General features: G+C 38.9%; 1 long non-coding RNA gene across 2 annotated transcripts; it reads right to left on the minus strand.

Moving 5' to 3' along the window:
* Positions 1-924: 924 nt before the first annotated feature.
* LOC116681724 (uncharacterized) lies at positions 925-14,872 on the minus strand. 2 transcript variants are annotated; one of them, XR_004330082.1, is made up of 12 exons: positions 13,984-14,872; positions 13,742-13,895; positions 13,362-13,534; positions 8,158-8,223; positions 7,586-7,651; positions 7,272-7,337; positions 6,704-6,796; positions 6,322-6,421; positions 6,101-6,161; positions 2,255-2,287; positions 1,808-1,876; positions 925-1,161 (listed from the first exon to the last, which is right to left on the minus strand). It is a non-coding gene; the product is annotated as an uncharacterized LOC116681724 (long non-coding RNA). The 2 variants fall into 2 exon arrangements; XR_004330081.1 differs by having other exon boundaries at positions 6,101-6,218.
* Between the last annotated feature and the right edge of the window lie 821 nt (positions 14,873-15,693).

Genomic DNA, 15,693 nt, shown 5'->3' on the forward strand with positions numbered 1-15,693 from the left:
AACCACACCACACACACACACACACACACACACACACACACACACACACACATACGGGTTTATGTGTACTAAAGGGACACTGCGGCCCAAACAGGTTTTTGCTACATTAGAGGGGCTCCCCTTTCCACTTGCTTCACAAAGATGTGGTTGGTATCAAAAAATCTGTTTTAAGCCATACAACACAAAATCCACTTCAAATATTGAATACACACAAAACAACTCAAAATGTAACAACCTGACAACATGGCGAATTCTGAGGACAAAGTTAATGAGGTGCATAAGCCCCGCCCCTGACACAAATCGAAATTATAAGCACTAGCCCATTTGTGAGGACATCAGCTATACACACACACAAAAATGTCATTGAGGTGCATTAAAGGGTCAATCATGATTAAAGGAACATGTCCACACACATACACAGTAAGTGAAGGCACTGTGCATTAAAAGGACACACCTAACATAAGAGGACAGTTTTTAACAGACAAGATAAACCTCTCTCTTTTTATATTTATATTGATATACATACATAAATAGATATAGATAGTTGTGTGCAACCAATTTATTGTCTGATTTATGTCTTTTGCTTCAAACTTCAAAGTCATTGCTAATACAAGTGGTATTTAATAAGGTACACATGCATATAACATAGGACATAACATGGCTGAGGCAGTAGGCCCACTTTAAAGCTCAGTGTTCTCCTGAAATACAATCCTATTAGTGGGATATGACTGGTAACCTACATCCAGTGTTACCTCGTAAAAGACAGATTATACAAACAGACAAATGACATCAGTCAGTGAAAAAGTGCCATTTTAATACAAACAGCAGTTTACAAAAAAAACTGAGGCATCAGCAGAAACTTGCCCTTTTTAAGAACAAAGAACTACAACATCATTGCATCATAACAGCAACATAACACTTTATGGCTGGTTTTCTTTTTCAGAGTTATGCCCCGATTTCTAACAAAGACTCTAATGTTTTGAAGTGACCGCTTATCAAGATCAGGATGTTCAGCGTTCTTGCACTGCATTCTTGTGGCCAGTTTTCCCTTGGCAATGTGCTTTTTAAAATGTCTCATTATAGCGGCAACCTCTTTTGGGAACCACTGCCTTTTCCGTTTCCTTCTTTGATTCTGTCTCTCCGGGCAATCTCCAGGAGACACTACAAAAGTGATAAAACATACTTGGTCAGTGGAAATCCACATGCCTTAGTACACCTATGCACAGAAATGTTTTTACCTAGTAAATCAACAACTTCAAAGTGTTGTAAACTAGCCATGCACAAATCTGACTTTTTCTCCTGATTTTGATTTCCCATCTGACGGTATTGGTACTGGTAAATACCATGTAGTGATCAAATGCTAATGCTCTCTGTCGTGCCCTATTTAAAATGTGTAAAACTCACTGGTTGGCTCTCATAGATCATTATTTTATGTTTAAGGTCTTTCTGGGCTGCTCTTTATGTCAAACTTTGTGAGCTATGTAAAATGTATTTCATCCTGAAAATCTAAATTACTTCATAACACACACACACACACAAAAAAAGAACATGTGAAAATCGAGTTTTAGGAGGGATATTCAGTCAGATCAGTTTCACATAAGCAGACCCCTAATCACATCCAAATGGATTCTATTTTTAAATAAAATCCTACCACAGCCTTTAAACTATCATGATTATCTTGTGAAGCACATGAAGGAATGAATGAATTACTATCATCAATAGCTTTCTATTCAGACAGAGCAGAGTGGGAACCAACTGACTCTAAAAAGGTGACCAACTAGTAGGGTTTTTGGTGTGTTGCATTCACCAGGTTGGTCATGCTCCTCTGCTGTCCTGCCATGCTCTTTGTTCACCCTGTCTATGTATTCGTTGAACACTGCAAAAGAGAAAAAAAATACTTATCAATGTCAACTAAAACACTGTTTTTAATATTTAATCTTCATTTCAATTGTAATTTTATTTAAAGCTTAGTATAAATCTACAAAACAATGTAAACTTCATTTTCAAACGCTTTGGAGCATTCTACAGCAACTGGCTAGGAGATGGAGATCATAAAAGTGATGGCAATCTCAATATATATGTAAGTAATCTAACCAATATTAGTGTAAAGCAAAAAAGGAGAGTGCTTGAGTGGAACACAATGTAAAGCAAAAGAGTGAGATCCACCAAACAGACCAGTTGAGTTAGGGGACAAACGGCAAGCAGAGGCTCATTCATTCGGGACACTATTAAATCACTTCAAAGTTTATCGTACCTGTAGATGTGCCTTCTAGGGAAGAGTCAATATCTGTGAATGAAAAATAAAAACTTAATTAGGAATATATTGAAACTTACAGTAGCAAAGTCTACATGCAATAAATCAAACATCAATGAACACGCTAGCAGTCTGAGGTAGAGGAAAATACAGTCTGAGGTAGAGGAAAATACAGTCTGAGGTAGAGGAAAAAAACAGTCTGAGGTAGAGGAAATACAGTCTGAGGTAGAGGAAAAAACAGTCTGAGGTAGAGGAAAATACAGTCAGTGTTAGAGGAACATACAGTCTGTGGCAGAGGAAAATACAGTCTGAGGTAGAGGAAAATACAGTCTGAGGTAGAGGAACATAGAGTCTGAGGCAGAAAAACATACAGTCTGAGGAAGAGGAACATACAGTCTGAGGTAGAGGAACATACAGTCTGTGGCAGAGGAACATACAGTCTGTGGTAGAGAAACATACAGTCTGAGGTAGAGAAACATACAGTCTGAGGCAGAGGAACATACAGTCTGAGGCAGAGGAACATACAGTCAGTGTTAGAGGAACATACAGTCTGAGGTAGAGGAACATACAGTCTGTGTTAGAGGAACATACAGTCTGTGGTAGAGGAACATACAGTCTGTGTTAGAGGAACATACAGTCTGTGTTAGAGGAACATACAGTCTGTGTTAGAGGAACATATAGTCTGAGATAGAGGAACATACAGTCTGTGGCAGAGGAAAATACAGTCTGAGGTAGAGGAAAATACAGTCTGAGGTAGAGGAACATAGAGTCTGAGGTAGAGGAAAATACAGTCTGTGGTAGAGAACATACAGTCTGAGGCAGAGGAACATACAGTCTGAGGTAGAGGAACATACAGTCTGTGGTAGAGAAACATACAGTCTGTGTTAGAGGAACATACAGTCTGAGGTAGAGGAACATACAGTCTGAGGTAGAGGAACATACAGTCTGGTTAGAGGAACATACAGTCTGAGGTAGAGGAACATACAGTCTGTGGTAGAGGAACATACAGTCTGTGGCAGAGGAACATACAGTCTGAGGTAGAGGAAAATACAGTCTGTGTTAGAGGAACATACAGTCTGAGGTAGAGGAACATACAGTCAGTGGTAGAGGAACATACAGTCTGTGGTAGAGGAACATACAGTCTGAGGTAGAGGAACATAGAGTCTGAGGCAGAAAAACATACAGTCTGAGGCAGAGGAACATACAGTCTGAGGTAGAGGAACATACAGTCTGGGCAGAGGAACATACAGTCTGTGGTAGAGTAACATACAGTCTGAGGTAGAGAAACATACAGTCTGAGGCAGAGGAACATACAGTCTGTGTTAGAGGAAAATACAGTCTGTGGTAGAGGAACATACAGTCTGTGTTAGAGGAACATACAGTCTGAGGTAGAGGAACATACAGTCTGTGGCAGAGGAACATACAGTCTGTGGTAGAGGAACATACAGTCTGAGGTAGAGAAACATACAGTCTGAGGCAGAGGAACATACAGTCTGTGTTAGAGGAACATACAGTCTGTGGTAGAGGAACATACAGTCTGTGTTAGAGGAACATACAGTCTGTAGCAGAGGAACATACAGTCTGAGGTAGAGGAACATACAGTCAGTGTTAGAGGAACATACAGTCTGAGGTAGAGGAACATACAGTCTGTGTTAGAGGAACATACAGTCTGTGGTAGAGGAACATACAGTCTGTGTTAGAGGAACATACAGTCTGTGTTAGAGGAACATACAGTCTGTGTTAGAGGAACATACAGTCTGTGTTAGAGGAACATACAGTCTGTGTTAGAGGAACATATAGTCTGAGGTAGAGGAACATACAGTCTGTGGCAGAGGAAAATACAGTCTGAGGTAGAGGAAAATACAGTCTGAGGTAGAGGAACATAGAGTCTGTGGTAGAGGAACATACAGTCTGAGGCAGAGGAACATACAGTCTGAGGCAGAGGAACATACAGTCCGAGGCAGAGGAGCATGCAGTCTGAGGTAGAGGAAAATACAGTCTGAGGTAGAGGAACGTACAGTCTGTGTTAGAGAAACATACAGTCTGTGGTAGAGAAACATACAGTCTGTGTTAGAGGAACATACAGTCTGAGGTAGAAGAAAATACAGTCTGAGGTAGAGGAACATACAGTCTGTGTTAGAGAAACATACAGTCTGTGTTAGAGGAACATAAAGTCTGAGGTAGAGAAACATACAGTCTGAGGTAGAGGAACATACAGTCTGTGTTAGAGGAACATGCAGTCTGTAGCAGAGGAACATACAGTCTGTAGCAGAGGAACATACAGTCTGTAGCAGAGGAACATACAGTCTGAGGTAGAGGAACATACAGTCAGTGTTAGAGGAACATACAGTCTGAGGTAGAGGAACATACAGTCTGTGTTAGAGGAACATACAGTCTGTGGTAGAGGAACATACAGTCAGTGGTAGAGGAACATACAGTCTGTGGCAGAGGAAAATACAGTCTGAGGTAGAGGAAAATACAGTCTGAGGTAGAGGAACAGAGTCTGAGGCAGAGGAACATACAGTCTGTGGTAGAGGAACATACAGTCTGAGGTAGAGGAACATACAGTCTGTGTTAGAGGAACATACAGTCTGTGGTAGAGGAACATACAGTCAGTGGTAGAGGAACATACAGTCTGTGGCAGAGGAAAATACAGTCTGAGGAAGAGGAACATACAGTCTGAGGTAGAAAAACATACAGTCTGAGGCAGAGGAACATACAGTCTGTGGTAGAGGAACATACAGTCTGTGTTAGAGGAACATACAGTCTGTAGCAGAGGAACATACAGTCTGTAGCAGAGGAACATACAGTCTGAGGTAGAGGAACATACAGTCAGTGTTAGAGGAACATACAGTCTGAGGTAGAGGAACATACAGTCTGTGTTAGAGGAACATACAGTCTGTGTTAGAGGAAAATAGTCTGAGGTAGAGGAACATACAGTCTGTGGCAGAGGAAATACAGTCTGAGGTAGAGGAAAATACAGTCTGAGGTAGAGGAACATAGAGTCTGAGGTAGAGGAAATACAGTCTGTGGTAGAGGAACATACAGTCTGAGGTAGAGGAACATACAGTCAGTGGAAGCGGAACATACAGTCTGTGGTAGAGGAACATACAGTCTGTGGTAGAGGAACATACAGTCTGAGGTAGAGTAACATACAGTCTGTGGTAGAGGAACATACAGTCTGTGGCAGAGGAACATACAGTCTGTGGTAGAGGAACATACAGTCTGAGGTAGAGGAACAGTCTGAGTAGGAACATACAGTAACATACAGTCTGTGTGCAGAGGAACATACAGTCTGGGTAGAGAAACATACAGTCTGAGGCAGAAGAACATACAGTCTGAGGTAGAGGAACATACAGTCTGAGGCAGAGGAACATACAGTCTGTGGCAGAGGAACATACAGTCTGTGGTAGAGGAACATACAGTCTGAGGTAGAGAAACATACAGTCTGAGGCAGAGGAACATACAGTCTGTGGTAGAGAAACATACAGTACAGTCTGTGGCAGAGGAACATACAGTCTGTGGTAGAGGAACATACAGTCTGAGGCAGAGGAACATACAGTCTGTGCTAGAGGAACATACAGTCTGTGGCAGAGGAACATACAGTCTGAGGCAGAGGAACATACAGTCTGAGGTAGAGGAACATACAGTCTGTGGCAGAGGAACATACAGTCTGTGGCAGAGGAACATACAGTCTGAGGTAGAGGAACATACAGTCTGAGGTAGAGGAACATACAGTCTGTGTTAGAGGAACATACAGTCAGTGGTAGAGGAACATACAGTCTGAGGTAGAGGAACATACAGTCTGAGGTAGAGGAACATACAGTCTGTGATAGAGGAACATACCGTCTGAGGTGCCTGGAGGTTCCTCAACAGGTGGCCTGTCAATGGAGACATTGCAGATCTTCTGTGAATGGCAGGGTAGATGGCTTGTTAAAGTGTTCCTCATTCAAGGTGGTCAAAGCTGTGTGAGAGACAAGTTCAGACCATTTGGAGGTATACAGTGTTTTGAATGTCTGGGTCGACTTTTTCAGTTCCCTGTCCCCTGACAATATACTCAGCTTTACCTTTAATACTAAGCCATCTCAAGGCAGAAAAGGGTCCGTTGCACACGGCACATTTCTCGAAGCTTGGAACTACTGAGGAAACCACATCGTGTTTGCAGTTCTGTTGACAAAAATGTATATTTGAGATAGCATTATAATTTTAGTTTAGTGTTGATAAAGAAGCTTATGATACAAAACATTTTTGCTGAAATACAACCTTTACTGTGTGACTGATGATATATCCAGATATAATTTATTCCTTTAGTGCAGATCAAAATTAAATTAAAAAAAATGAAATGTTGCCTAAACATTAAACATTAACCAGGGAAAGACAGTAATACCAATTGCTTCTCCTAATAATATGAACAACTTATAGAATAACTATTTTATTAAAGAAACTTACTTGATGAATATTGTCCGAGTGACAATCAGGAATTGTCATGTCTGGACAAGAAAGGAGAGGAGGCATGGTAGGAGAATCTCTCTCATCCAATACCTAAAATAAAACACAACAATGATGAAAAACGGCTTTTTTTAAAGATTATTTTTGGTGCATTTTTAGGCCTTTAATGACAAGACAGCAGAAGAAATGAAGAGGAGTAAACCTCTATATATGGGTGCCTGCTCTACCAACTGAGCTATCCGGCGCGCCCGGACATTCATGTTTTTAATGAAGAATTGTATTTTATTTGTAACAGGAAAAAAATCAACCACTTAAAATTATTGTGGATCTAATATTGAACAGAAATATTAATACTACTAATACTACTTAAACAAACATACAGAGTCCCATATCTTGTTAATATTACAATAAAGGGTGTGTCCAAATTCACAGTCCTTTTAGTGTCAATACCTGACCCGTATAGGTAAACTGAGGCCTGTGTAGCTAAACCCTCAAATAACAGAAGTGTTTTGCTAGTGAAAAGATGTAATGTACTGTACATGTCAACATTAACTGGAGATGAAGTCACCTGTTCAAAATCTTTGAGTCTGTCCGATACCACGGCAGCATGGTGATCCTCTACATCAGTTGAAATCTTGTTTAGAAAAAGGGGGAGCAAGATAAAGAGTCAGGTTTACAGTATGTTCACATACATATTTGTACAATCATTAACAGAAATGTATTCAGTTAAGCACAGTGACATCTATTTTTAAACATTGTAGTTACTGATATCCTAAAAGATAATTATCCATACCCCTCCCTCAAATATCAACATCTAGTAAAACTGCTTTGCAACTGAAAAGATCTGATGTCAATATCAACATTAAATTGAGATTAAGTCACCTTTTCAACATCTTTGAGGCTGTCAGATGCCACAACCACATGGTGACCCTCTGCCTCAGTTGATATCTTGTATAGAAAAAGGGGGAAATTATCATTAATTAACCAGTAAGGCAAAATAAGATTATGCTTGTAGATATGGAGTGAGGTAACAACTTAATTATCTATACAGGAGTAAGATTTGGCCTCAGGTTTACAGTATGTTCACATGAATATTTGTACAGTCATTCCCAGAAACTTAATCAGTACAGCACAGTGACATCCAGTGTTAAACAAATGACTGTAGTTACTGATATCCTAAAAGCTAATAAACATTATGATCTAAGAAATGATAAATGATTGTGATAAGATGATAATCTAGTGAATGATGATAGTAAAGTGAAGAAATCCTCTTGACATACACACCAATAAAGAAACACTAAACAGTATCCATACACAGTTCTCATAGAGTATACACCTGAAAAATACCTGTAAGCTGAGGACTGTGTATCGGAACCGTGAAATATCATTACCTTAAAAACTGCTTTGCTACAGAAAAGATATGATATCAATATCAACGTTTAAAATGAAGTCACCTGTTCAACATCTTTGAGGCTGTCACATATCACGACGGCATGGTGATCCTCTGTCTCCGTTGAAATCTAGCATAGAAAATTGGAAAAAAAAGTAATTAGATAACCAGTATGGCACAACACGTGGATCTATTTAAGAGAACAACAAGGGCTCAAATATACAATATGCAAACATAAAATGTGTTCAGCCATTCACAGTAATTATGTCAGTGCAGCATCGTGACATCCATTACTGGAAAATTAATGGACAACAAATGAGTGAAGTTACTGATTCTCTTGAAAGCTAACAATACAATTACATACTAAGGTAAATATATTGATATAAATGAGGCAGTTTTGTAGTGTAATGATGATAGTGAATGTAAATATTAATCTTTGGATAAACACAATACAAAATTTAACAGTATCCATTCACAGTCCTCACAGTGTATACACCTGACCGGTACATTCACACTAAGGACTGTTTGTGTACACCATTTAGCCCTGAAAATCCATTTCTCAACAATCTTACCATAAATAGATTATTTGAACCAATTGAAGATGTTATGCATCTAATATTACAAGGATATACTAAATGTAAGAAACCAAGTTTCAAGGGAACCCAATAATGTACAACTTGTCTGTTAATAAAACACATAACAGTATCCATACACACTCAATATTAAAGTTATTTGGCAAGGGAGATTCTCCAGTCAAGTCCCCTGTCCAGTTCTGACCAGACATGACACTTGTCATACCTGAATATTGCCCAGACAACATTCATCAGGTAACTTTAAAAAATGTATTCTTGAGTTTTATATATTGTGAAAAGGTTAAAGACATTCTGAGGGCTGTGTATACAGAAACAGTCCTTAGTATGTATGTATGTACCGGTCAGGTGTATCCTCTAAGAGGACTGTATATGGATACTATTAAGTTTTTGTATTGTGTGTATGCAGAGATGATTTTTACACTTTATACAAAACAGTCCTTAGTGTGCATGTACTGTCAGGTGTATACACTAAGAGGACTGTGTATGGATACTATTACGTTTGTTTTGTATTGTGTATGCAAAGTCGATTTTTACACTTTATACAAAACAGTCCTTAGTGTGCATGTACTGTCAGGTGTATACACTAAGAGGACTGTGTATGGATACTATTACGTTTTGTATTGTGTGTATGCAAGTCGATTTTTACACTTTATACAAAACAGTCCTTAGTGTGCATGTACTGTCAGGTGTATACACTAAGAGGACTGTGTATGGATACTATTACGTTTTGTATTGTGTGTATGCAAAGTCGATTTTTACACTTTATACAAAACAGTCCTTAGTGTGCATGTACTGTCAGGTGTATACACTAAGAGGACTGTGTATGGATACTATTACGTTTTGTATTGTGTGTATGCAAAGTCGATTTTTACACTTTATACAAAACAGTCCTTAGTGTGCATGTACTGTCAGGTGTATACACTAAGAGGACTGTGTATGGATACTATTACGTTTTGTATTGTGTGTATGCAAGTCGATTTTTACACTTTATACAAAACAGTCCTTAGTGTGCATGTACTGTCAGGTGTATACACTAAGAGGACTGTGTATGGATACTATTACGTTTTGTATTGTGTGTATGCAAAGATGATTTTTACACTTTATACAAAACAGTCCTTAGTGTGCATGTACTGTCAGGTGTATACACTAAGAGACTGTGTATGGATACTATTACGTTTTGTATTGTGTGTATGCAAGATGATTTTTACACTTTGTACTGCAGTCCTTAGTTTGTATGTACTGGTCAGTGTATACACTAAGAGGACTGTGTATGGATACTATTACGTTTTGTATTGTGTGTATACAAAGTCGATTTTTACACTTTATACAAACAGTCCTTAGTGTGCATGTACTGTCAGGTGAATACACTAAGAGGACTGTGTATGGATACTATTACGTTTTGTATTGTGTGTATGCAAAGCTGATTTTTACACTTTATACATGAACAGTCCTTAGTTTGTATGTAACTGGTCAGGTGTATACACTAAGAGGACTGTGTATGGATACTATTAAGTTTTGTATTGTGTGTATGCAAAATCGATTTTTACACTTCATACATGAACAGTCCTTAGTTTGTATGTACTGGTCAGGTGTATACACTAAGAGGACTGTGTATGGATACTATTAATTTTGTATTGTGTGTATGCAAAATCGATTTTTACACTTCATACATGAACAGTCCTTAGTTTGTATGTACTGGTCAGGTGTATACACTAAGAGGACTGTGTATGGATACTATTACGTTTTGTATTGCGAGTATGCAAAGTCGATTTTTACACTTTATACATGAACAGTCCTTAGTGTGTATGTACTGGTCAGGTGTACACACTAAGAGGACTGTGTATGGATACTATTAAGTTTTGTATTGTGTTATGCAAAGATGATTTTTACACTCACTATCATTACACTACATTTCTGTCTCATTTACTGTATATAAACACACACAATAATGAAACTAAAAGTGTTTTTACACAAATTGTTAATTCAGTTTTATTTTATATTATGGCTAAAAACATAAAGCAATCCGTTTAGTTTCTATTGCAATACCTAACTCCTTTCTCTTGTGATTACATATTATTTCATGGCATTCCATGTGAACTGGTCTTCTGTTAATGTCACTGTCAATTAACCTGATAAACCACATCCACACAGGGATGATAAAAAATAGCCTGGGTTTTTTAAAAGTTTGGATTCAAAAACAAAATGTAAGTGATTTCTTTCCACTTCAATTTTTGTGGATATAATATTATAGAGAAATGTTGATACTACTAATTATACTACATAGCTAACGTCATATATACGGAGTGACATTTTCCAATAATCGTACTATGTAAATGTAAATGTGCTGTATTTATATAGCGCTTTTCCAGTCTTAACAACTGCTCAAAGCGCTTTTACATCTACAGGAAACATTCACCATTCACACACATTCATACACTGTGGCCGGGCTGCCGTACAAGGTGCCACCTGCTCAGCAGATAAACATTCATACACATTCACACTCCGATGCGCAGCACCGGGGGCAACTCGGGTTCAGTGTCTTGCCCAAGGACACTTCGACAATGACTGCAGGGGCAGGGATCGAACCACCAACCTTCCGATTGGCAGGCAACCGCTCTACCACTGAGCCACAGCCGCCCCCACTATGGAGGGATAATGTCCAAATACCCTGTCATCTAGATGTCTACAACTGACCAGTACATGTACACTGAGGACTGTGTATGTACAACATTTAGCCCTATAAATCCATTTCCAATCATACTATATAGTCACAGTATCTAAATACACTGTCCCTAGAGTGTCTTTAAATAACCACTTTAGACATATTGAGGAGTGTATCTTCACTAGGGCTGCACAATTAATACAATTTTAATCTCAATATCGAATTTGACTTGCCACGATCAAATTTGCGTGATCGAGCGATTTTTTTAAATGCGTCATTTCATAGAACGCTGAGTTTTTTTGCATAGCGCATCTACCGCTCCGTAAACCGCTGTCTGCTCATGAGCCAGTCAGAGTAGTTCCCTGCACCGCGCAGCTTAGTTTCTAGATGTAGACAATCACAGAGGACAGAGTAGCGTGAGGAAAACTCAACAGATAGCAGTTGGTTATACGTCGGTCTCAAGGTTTACCAGTTTACCAGTAAACGCAACATCTTGTCCCGTCTGTGTTATTCAGACAACAGCAGTGACCAGTTGTTATTAACACAGCTGTATATTGTTAAGTATGAGGGGCAAACCTGTATTTGTACCAGTGTTTCCGTGGTAACTCTGCTATCGCGGCCGCCATGGCAAAGAACGCAGAAGAAGTTATTGAACGCAACCAACTTCAGTTGGTAGAGTAATGGCGTGTGAGACGGAGCTGCTGGACCTGAATGAGGTGTGACCCATGAGCAGAATATTATAGTTCATAAAAATGCAGCGCAGTGACGATACAGGGATTTCATTAACACAACCTGTAATTTCGCTGACCCGCCGTTCGACCCGTGCTGGACCCATCCATAATGAATCAGCCGTCTCTCTGTGAGTAGCATAAACGTCCATTGCACTCCCTCTCCCTCCCCAGCTCCTTTAATCAGTTATTGTTGAAAACAAGTGAAGAAGCTTTCACAGAGATACATTTTTTTTAAAATATATGCTAGGTTACATATTTAAGATGGCTAATTTTCATTTACATGTGTTGCAGATGTGTGTCTATACAACATACAACTTCAACATAAGAATGTAGCATAATATGGATGTGAAAGCAGTTATAAATAGCCTATGTGACAATAAAACATGTTTTGGTTAAAATCAACAAATAATTGTGAATTAATCGTGATCACAATAATCGTGATTATCATTTTGGCCACAATTGTGCAGCCCTAGTCTGTATCCTCCAATATCCTGTCAAAAATGTTTTGAAACTGAAAAAATCTGATGATCATAACAACATTCCACGGACATTAAGTCAATATTTGAGCTGTATGGTGACCCTCTGCCTCAGTCAAATGACTGACAGAAATACAAGTGGCAGTGGAAGAGTCTTGCTCTCTTGCTTTAATGGTTCAGCTATGTTACGCAGCCTGTTAGGAAAGCCAGTCAGGAAATGTTTTCTTCACTCTGAAACATTGAACTCCATCACTACAATCCCCTAACATCAGTCACACATGTATATCTTCACCCGCTGCTCCCCTTGTTCTATACATTGGAGAGATTGACAGACCGACATGAGTCAAAGTGAATATTTTGTCATTCTCATCTCCCATTCCTAGCAATAAAGTGGAGAAGCTTGATCCATGATGCAATGGTGCTGTGTGATAGTGTTTAGACTGCTCTAACACAGAGTTGGCTCATTTCAATCACCAATGTTGTTAAAAGGAATGTTGGATTAATGATTTCCCAAATTTGGTTTGTGTTTGTTTACATATTACAAGTGCCTGTCAACAAACACATTTTGTAATTTGGTAGAGGAGAAACAGCACAACATCATGGGTCTGGGCCATTACACTGAGTGCACTGCATGACAGACAGGAGTCAAACTTCACCTTTCATTCAATGAAAATGAAGTGTAGGTCAAGCTGAAATGCACAAATAAGTCAACAACACTTGTTGTTGATAGCAGAGAGTTCACAACCCAACTTGTTTGCAGAGAGAGAAACAATCTAAACATCTCTGTAATAAATTTCTTTCTGTACCTTTGATCTCCACGGCCAGTCTGAGTCTCCATAGTTGTATGTGATCTCCTCCCCTGGCCTGATGTCCTTGATGGCAAACAAACACAGATGAGGTTTTCCTTCAACAGTTTGGGTCTATATTGTCATCATTGACAAGTCTGCCAAAGGAGTCATCCTCTTTTGCTGCATCCACACTGAAAGGCAAAAGATAAGGATGACAAGATGTAAAAGTAGAATGACAGAAGCACACTATGCTGAATGAATAAATAAATCACCTCCACGACAATAACTACTACTACTACAACTACTGAAATTGAGTTTGTATGAAATAGCAGTTTGTTTTTCTGAGAAGAATTCAACTTGCAAAAGATGCTACGAATTAAGTGTGACAATTCACATACCATAGTTTTTTCCCATTGTAGTATAATTCAACCATCAGAGCATCATGGTACAGTCTTAGTCGGTACTCATACTCCTTTTTGCTTAAGACTTCCCCTCGATATTCTATGAGAAAGTCTCCTTTCTGAAAGTGGCGGCAACTAAACACTCCTCGACCTAAAAAAGAACAGAGGATGTGTGAGTGTGATGAGATTAATACAATAATTAAAAGGATGATATACATTTTGCTACCTTGGCAACTCACCTTTGAATGAATTAATATATTTTATAGTAAATCCATCCTTGTCCTTTCCCAATGATGAAAAATAAGCTGCCTCTTCTTTAGGCTTAATCTTAGCTCTCTGTGGCCTCATTACAGACATGCTGACTCCCTTTAATAAAGACAGAGAAAAGAAATATCATAATTTTGTTAACTAACTTATTGCAGACATATAGTATTTATGGTTGACTTTGTCTTTAAGAGTACAGCCTGTATAGGAAACGTACCAAACAAATAAGCAATACATATCAACCTGCCTTGCTTTACTAGTAACTCATGCTGGTTTCTCCCTCAACAAAATATAACCTAACTTTGGAGCCTTATTTATCCCTCTTCCTAACATAGTGCAGCACCCAATGCACAAATGAATGCATTAAGTTGTCTGCCTAGTTTGATATGATAGCACTATCTTCATGCTACATTAAATATCAGGCCCACTACAGCTTCTGAAAGACAGTAATACTGGCTGAAATCATAGTGTCTTCAGAGGGTTAACTCATATTAAATCCGTGCCCAGGCTGTTAGTTTAACATTATAGTTTTGTGTTAACACAAACTTTCGAATTAGAAACATTTACCCGAGATAAACACTGCCCAAACTAAGCTAGCGTTAGCTAACACTGCCCAAACTAAACTAGCGTTAGCGTAAGCTAGCGTTAGCGTAAGCTAGCGTTAGCGCTGACGCTAACGCTAGCTGGTGCTAACTTAGTTTGGGCAGTGTTAAAAGGATTAGCTAACCCGTTAGCGTTAGCTAGCGTTAGCTAGCGTTAGCTAAACTAGTATAGAGTTAGTTATCAATTACAGTTAACACATTAAACTAGCAACCAACATCAACATAAAGTTTGCTAGGTTTCTGGACCAGACATGTAGCTGTGTGTGAGTCTTACCTCTGATCTCCTCTCTTCACACAGGCAGGTGCAGGTGTCAATGCGTTGGTTCATCATGATACTGTATTGTTAATTGTAGAATACACAGCTTTCCTGATAAAACCCAGTATTATGTGGACCTTCCGGCTGAGAGCCAATCAAAAGCTCTGAATTTTACACATTGTGTGAATTATTAATGAGGGGGTGCAGTACCAAGACCAACCTCTTGGGGCGTTTGTCGATACACAATTTATACACAAAATCAGATAATTGTGTACTATGAAGACTTTTGCTGAAATTTTGAATTCTAGCTTTTTAGGCTTCTAGAAACACTTCTACGTTGTCGGAATTATGAGGACATCGGCCCTGTCCCGTTAATTCAAAATGTCCTCATAGTGTGGCGTGTATTCAGACAAAATGTCCTCATAAACCACATAGGCACACACACACACCACACACACACACACACACACACACACACACACCACACACACACACACACACAACACACACACATGGATAGTGAAGCAATGAGGGAGTGAAGATGGAAATGTGACTAACATTACACAAATTCCTGGAGACTGCTTTTAAGTTTCATCACAATTAACTGCTATTTGCCTTCCGCCATGAATGATTGGATAAAGAATTATTTAATACCTACTTGAAATTGTGTGCTGGAAGGTGGTGATATGAAATTGATGGTAAATGAAAGACCACCCTTTCTTTCCATTTTGTAACTGTGAAATAATGTTGTGGTGTTAGGTGGGAAGCATATGCAGTAGTGTATTATCATCTTAGACTTAGAAGCTTGTGTGTCTTTTTGTGAGTGG

This window comes from Etheostoma spectabile, unplaced genomic scaffold (assembly GCF_008692095.1).
Source record: "Etheostoma spectabile isolate EspeVRDwgs_2016 unplaced genomic scaffold, UIUC_Espe_1.0 scaffold00018692, whole genome shotgun sequence".
In the NCBI taxonomy this organism is placed as follows: Eukaryota; Metazoa; Chordata; class Actinopteri; order Perciformes; family Percidae; genus Etheostoma; species Etheostoma spectabile.